Below are 7,420 nucleotides of genomic sequence, written 5' to 3'. Positions count from 1 at the left end.
TATGGACAGACCCATGGCTCCAGCTGTATATGTAGCAGAGGATGGCCTTGATGGGCACCAATGGGAGAAGAAGCCCTTGGTCCTGCAGGCGGGCAGGAAGGCAGGAAGAGGTGGATGGATGGGGAGGGGAACACCTTCCTAGAAGAAGGGGAAGGAGGATAGTATAGGAGGTTTATGGACGGGAAAACAGGAAAGGGGATAACATTTGAAAGTACTTAAAATATTCCAATGAAAAAAAGAAAAATGAAGTATGTTATTTCATGCTTATGGCACAAGCAGCTATGAACTTTAGTATTATTAAAATTATTTGGATAAAAATAAGGGACTAACATATAAAACATACAATGAATTGCCAGTTTCTTAGGGAGAGCTCTTATAATACTATCTGATTCCTCTGTATTAAGGCACAAGCAGAATAACGCAAGAAATACCAAACATAATATTTAGAACTAACTAATTTCTGTACAGACTAATTAAAGTGTCTCAATAAAATAACAATATTAATTTAGCCTACTATTGTATTTATTTCTCGTGTTTTTTTCTATTCTAATCCATTTTTGTAATAGATAGGAAATAAATAGGTGGAAAAACAGAAAAAAAAACAGCATTAACCACTTATAAACACTGAGATACATAGTTCAGAAAGAAATGCTGAAGAGACCTGGCATTTAGCTTTAGTTCACACTATCCAGAGGTATTAAGAAAACTCCAATGTCTTTTCTTTGGACTACAGAGACACTTTGACAGGGAGCTGCAGTCAAATATACCGCCCCCCTCATTTTAAGCTCTAGATTATCATCTTAATTTCAAGTAGCCCAACTTCCCTGAAACGATGTTTTCAGTCAGCTACCTGACATTTTGCAACTAAAATCAATGATAGCCTGAGAAAGATGCGTGATAAATACTTATCATTTACCTTTCTGCGTTCTCCTGGGTTTGTCAAAGTGTGTTTTTAGTCTGAGAAAGGAGAAACAAGAAATAGGTAGCATTTAATAGTCTAATCTTCTAAACGACGTGTATTGCTATCTGTATTGCTGTGACCATGTGTATCGTAAACAGAAGCAGAAAAGGTAGCATTTACAATGGATCACGGTTCCAGAAGTTTTCTCATATTAGGAAAACATTGATCAGGCTGCTTCATAGTACCTGAGAAATTTGGAGTATCTCCAACCTAGCTCTACTGCTTCATATCATAGAAACAACAAGCTCAGGACAGGACCAGCTGTGAATATTCATTTAAGGACCACCCTCAATTATCCTCTTTCTGAACTAGGACCACCTACTTTCTGAACTAGGTTCTAATTTCTAAGGTATCTTCTCAAAACAGGACAACCAAGTGTAAAACTATGTGGTCCTGCAGGGGACATTTCCCATCCATACCACAGCAGCATGTATTGTTTCAAAGTACGTTAAGGTGTTTTCGTCATTTAACAATTATTCAAGGGTGTAATTAAATAATTTGAGTTACTGTTAACTATTTCATTTGAATCTTTACTGCCCACAAACTTTGCTAATTCTGCACTAGAAGAATAAACAATTGAATAGTTGATTTCTATACTTCTATTCATGTTTTTTTTTTGTTTACTTGTTTGCTTGTTTTGTTTTGAATTTCCTGGATAGTGAATGCTGATCCAGTTTGTAAGTAATTAAAGAATTCAGTCATACATATATTTTCACCACTACATTAGCTAGCTTTGAATTGTGAAGTGAATTTGGGATCCAAACTTCAGTATTAAGTTGAAAGTTACTATACTGTATTCTACCTCTAGTAACACAGATGGATATATTGAAGCAATAATATATAATTTTCCTCTTGAATGCGATATTCTTATTATGACTTAAATATGTGACAGTCTATTTCTTTAGTGGTTCTTGATATCTTGGATGAATGTCCAATTTGTAAATGTCAGGTAAGAAATGAAATTCAATAAAAATGCAGTTTTTGAATAAAAGAAATATGTTTATGATACTTTAATTTTTTACTTCTGATTATTTTCTCTGTACTAAAGATCCTTCAACAACTTTTTCTACATTGCTGGAATAAATGTGTGCAGATATTGTGCTCTGCGTAAGGAGTTATATACTATTATAATAAAATTCTCATTATTTGTTGATTCTATAAATCCCTTACCCACTTTGTATTTATGTGTTTATCTCAAATATCTTATCATACTATATTTATCTTCCAAGTGTTTTATACTGTTTACATTTTGTTGTTGTTGTTGTTCATTTTTTTCCTGAGACAATGTCTCACTCTGTAGCTTTGGCTGGCCTAGAAATTACTATGTAGAACAGGCTGTACTCAGACTCACATAGATCCTGCTTTCTGAGAGATAAGATTGGAAGCATGGGCTACTGTGTCCAGATAGCTTTCAAACTAAGTGAAAACAGGTTTTTCTATTGTTTTTGGTATTGGAGACATATCATATGATTTTGCATACTAGCCAAGCACTCATTTTTGAAAAAAAAAAAATCCCTCCTTCTTCATATGCTGCATCATTATTTTAGCAATTTAGAATATTTACAAAAGTAGAGATTTCATATATTTTTCTTATGTTTTCCTCTATGCTGTTCTGATGATTCAGACTTTATGATTCACCATCAAGCAGCCATTATGCAAGGAGAAGGATGCTAATGCTAGAAAACAAAACAGTTAAAATTGCATTTGTTTACTGTTGGTTTATGTGTTCATCACAGACATGATTGTTAACTGGTGGGCAATAGAAGGCAGAAAGAGCTATATTTATTGTCCTTCAAATGAATAAGTTTCTCTTTTACCTTGCTATCCCTCTCTTTGTGAGTTCTTTGTGCCAGGCACGTGAGCTAAGAGGACCAAGATAACCTTTCTAATTCTGTCTTTCAGATGACATTTTTATAATACTGGAATTTAATATAGTTTTAAAGTCAACTTAATGAATCAGATTTTTATCCCTGTGAAAAATGCCAGACATATACAACTAAGGAAAGATGGCTCATGGTTTAGTAGGTTTCTGTCCAGGCTGCCTGGCTCCCGGCATGCTTCTATTCACGTTGAGGAAGACCATCCTCATACAAGGACGTTGTGATGCAAAGCTGTTCACCTCACAGGAAACAGAAAGGAGAGAGAATGACAGAAAGAGCCTAATTCTACAACTTCCCCAAATAGCACCCAGCAGACGGAAACCAAGATGGAAAGACATGTGTTTGTGAGGACTTTTCATATGCAGACCATAATAGTTGCTTCAAATTGTTTCACCTAAAAGAAATACCAGGAGGTCTGCTGCCTAACACAAATGAAAGAAGTTTCAGTGTTAAGAATGTATCTTTCAGAAAACCTTTTGCAGGATCTCTTTTCACTGATGTACCAAAAGGTACCATGGAAACCTCCAAAGGAGGGAGGCAGCTAGTTATCCTTTCTTTCTATGCCTTGGAACATCACTAAACAGCACGGTAATATAACTCTAAAGGTTCTGTAGTGACATTCCTACTTTGGGGGTAACCAATAGCTCTCTATTGGACTCAAGACCCACTCAAGAAAAGGAAATATATTCTTGGTACTGGAAATCTATCACATTATTCATTGATAGAAAATTCATGCTTAGTGAATGAGAATCTACCACCTCTAATTAATTAAACCAGTATAATACATGAAAACAATTTATAAATATTTGTCCTTATATCTATAGATAAGTGTGGTCTTTACTCCTAATCAAGGAGCCCTTTCTTTGTAGTAGATGAAGGTCACTATGGAAAGCCACAACCTGTCATCCTGCAGAATTGTGGAGCCCAGTCCAAATGGATACATTAATAGGACATTCCAACACCTAAGGTTCAGAGCACATTGTAGAAGGGGCTGAATTATTATAAGAGTCAGTGTATAAGAGAGTTTACTATGTGACTGTATCCCCTTGTAATATCAAAATCTATACCACCCATAACTTCTCACTAACATGAGTGCTCTAGCAGGAGCTGAAGAGTGATGGCATCACTCAACATGCCAAGTTGAACTTGAAAAGCCCATTAGGCTTCAACCCTATACAAAGAGCTATAGTCAACCAAGGAAAGCTGAGTGTTGGAAAGACATGGTCTTCTCTGGGAAAGAGAGCACCAACTGTTTATCTAATGATCAGCCTTGAAAGCATATACACAAGTAACACTAAACAAACTGAGAAGATTATACTTAGGAACACACACACACATAGTGAAAGAAATGTGCTTTGAATTTGAAAATGGGTATATAGAGGAGTTTTGAGGAAGAGAAAGGAGACATAATTATAACCCAAAAACAAACAAAAAATCAACAAAGCAAGTAAAAATAACTTTGAGATGTCCTCCTTTGAATTGTAGTTGGAGTTGTCCAAGAGACTCCTGAAATGGAAAACATTACATTTACAGGATGATTGTTTTTGTCTTTGGTTGTACTCCAAATGTGTAGGGTAAGTTCATATTGCTGAAGACAAGATGTACTTCAGACACAAGGCCCATAGGCCCCTGAGATAGATCTGACCTGAAAGTTTCTTCCCTGAAGACTGTCTTTCATGATGCCACATGTCACCATGCAAGCTTTCATAGGCCAGGAGGTATCAGCAGATCTTACCTAGGTATGATACTTATAAAAAACCACAACCAACATGGCATGATAACCTTAAAGGACACAGTACCTGCACTCATACTTTGTAGCCAATAGCTATCTACTTGATCTGAAGACACACTCAAAAAGAGAGAAATATGCGATATCTGGAACTTAGTCAACTTCGTAGGCCTAGTGACGTCATGGATCTTGGAGGAAAACCTGCAAGCACTATTTCTAAAACAGCACAATGCCTACCTACATTCTAAATATTGATTCTTATGCCCACAGCTTAGTTCAGTTTTTATCTTCCACCAAAGAAACTTCCAATATAGAAAACAAATAAAAAAGGCAAAGCTGTGATTCCTGCGCCAACTGAGAAATCACAACATAATGCCTACACCTAAGGCTCAGGGATCATTGTGACAGACAGGGTAGAAGAAATCTAAGAATGACAGGATGTTGGATGTGAACCTGTGTCTCCTAGAACTATCAATAGCCATAGAAAACGGATGTCTTAACCAATAATTAACAAAGAGAATACATAGATCATTCTCCACATAATGCTTTGAACGGTATCTTCTAATTTAAATATATGATATTGAATAAAAAGAAAGTCTAAACTCTAAAATACGAACTATCTCCTCTGTGTTTCCCAACTCTTAAACTAAACATGGTAATTTTTGCCACTGATTAATCATCCGTTGTTTTACAAGACAGACGATGACTATAGGAATCACGACAGCCAAGTAAACTGGCAACATGAATCACTTACACGTACATGTTCATCAATAGTAGTATCAAATTCTTACAGATCAGATAGACTCTACATAGATAAATAGTGCAGTAGCTATCTATGACCTTATAATTTAAATTTTACTCTGCATCGCACATATCAAGTAAAAATAATGTTAGTGACTTTTTTTTTCTGGTTATGAGGACTGATATAAATCATACACCAACACATGGAAATTACAAGATTTCTGCTGATTATCCTTACACGATACCATCATAAATAGAAACACATAAAATTACACATAGGGTATATTTACTTAATCTCTGTTGTTGTTTTGTTTTGTTTGTTTTTGAAACCAAGTCTTGCTACATATTCTTATGTGACCTTAAATGAAAGTCCCTCTTCCTGAACTGAAATGCCTATAGCACCATGTCTAATTATTATTTTAATTCATAATAAGTAATGAGTTTTCAAGCAAATCACTTTATATTTAACAAAAACTTCCTTCTAAATAATTTTGCAGGGAATTTAGCTTTTATGTTAAAATATTAATAGCACATTGTTCACAAAAATACTCTTAATTTCTGCATGCAGTTTCTATATCAATATCTGATATTTGAAGCCCACAGATTTTGCAGAGAGCCCTATACCACTTGGAATTTGAAAGTCCTGCTTTCTTGGTGGTTCTGGTCTGCATAGCACAGGACACCTGGTATTTGACTGTTCTGTCTTTGTTGACATAAGGCATTCTACATTTCTATAACTATGATGTTTAGTACTACTTTTCCGAAGGAAATATAGATGCTGACCTATGATTTCTTAGATGTGTACATATTTCTGGGTGTAGGAAAAGTTGGGTCTACTTCAGAGAACATCACACAAAAAGTGGCTTGGGTAGAGGAGACAGACAAAAGAACATTTCTGCTTGACCTCTTAAATGAAACAGTGGAAGGATATGCCTGCACCAGTATCCATGGAGACTGTTCTCCGAGAGACAGAGAAGCGGCCCTTCACCAGTTCGACTCAGGAAAAAGACCAATTCTAGTGGTTACAGCAGTAGCAGCAAGAGGATTGGATATTTCAAATGTGAAACATGTAATTAATTTTGACCTGCCTAGTGATATCGAAGAATATGTGCATCGGCATAGGCCATACCGGGCATGTAGGAAACCTTGGTCTTGCCACCTCATTCTTTAATGAAAGGAATATAAATATTAGTAAAGATTTACTGGATCTTCTTGTTGAAGCAAAACAGGAAGTGCCATCTTGGTTAGAAAACATGGCTTTTGAACTCCACCATAAGGGTAGCAGTTGTGGACATTCTAAGAGTAGTAGATTTAGTGGAGGATTTGGTGCCAGAGGCTATCGACAGAGTAGCTGTGTCAGCAGTTCCAGCTTCAGCAGCAGCCGGGCAAGCAGCAGTCAAAGGGGTGGAGGTGGTCATGGCAGCTGCAGAGGATTTGGTAGAGGTGGCTACAGAGGAGGTTTTTACAACAGTGATGGATATGGGGAAATTCACTCCCAGGGGGTTACAGGGGAAACTGAGCCTGCTTTGTAGTAGGTCAACCTGCCAAACAAGCTAATATGGAAAACAGATGTAACTCAGCCAGACTAAACCTTGTGTATCTTCAAGAACTCTAAGTAAATTAACAGCCCTGATTCTCCAATGAAAAAAATAAACTTTTTTTTTAATTTTATTTTTTTTTAGGGAGCTCAGGGTCACAAGTAAAGATGAAAGGAACAATCAGCAGCCCTGTTCTGAAGGTGGTTTGAAGACTTCATTGCTGTAGTTTGGATTAACTCCCCTCCCGCTTTCCCGTATCCCAAACTGCATTAATAATTTTGTGACTGGGGATCATTTGTTTGTACTGTGCCTTTAACAGTACATTAACTCAGAAAACATTTTTTTATTTGATGTCCTGTTTCCTCAGTATTGTTCAAGATTCCAATTGATTTTGACAAAATAAATTTACCGAACTTGGGCTAAAATCAAAAAAAAGAAAAAGAAAAGAGTAATGTAAGAGGTTGTGTCGACAATTTCTAGGGGATTTGGGCGTAGAGCCCTACTTTTGTGGGGTCTTTATATATATATATATATATATTTGCAAGGTTTACTTCATAACCCATCCTGGAGA

The 7,420-nt window shown here is 36.2% G+C and overlaps 1 pseudogene; it reads left to right on the top strand.

Moving 5' to 3' along the window:
• The first annotated feature begins 6,050 nt into the window (after window positions 1–6,050).
• Window positions 6,051–6,843, top strand: LOC116886598 (annotated as a pseudogene).
• The last annotated feature ends 577 nt before the right edge of the window (window positions 6,844–7,420 follow it).

Source organism: Rattus rattus, chromosome 17 (genome assembly GCF_011064425.1).
Source record: "Rattus rattus isolate New Zealand chromosome 17, Rrattus_CSIRO_v1, whole genome shotgun sequence".
In the NCBI taxonomy this organism is placed as follows: Eukaryota; Metazoa; Chordata; class Mammalia; order Rodentia; family Muridae; genus Rattus; species Rattus rattus.
This window is presented reverse-complemented; position numbering and strand designations above follow the sequence as displayed.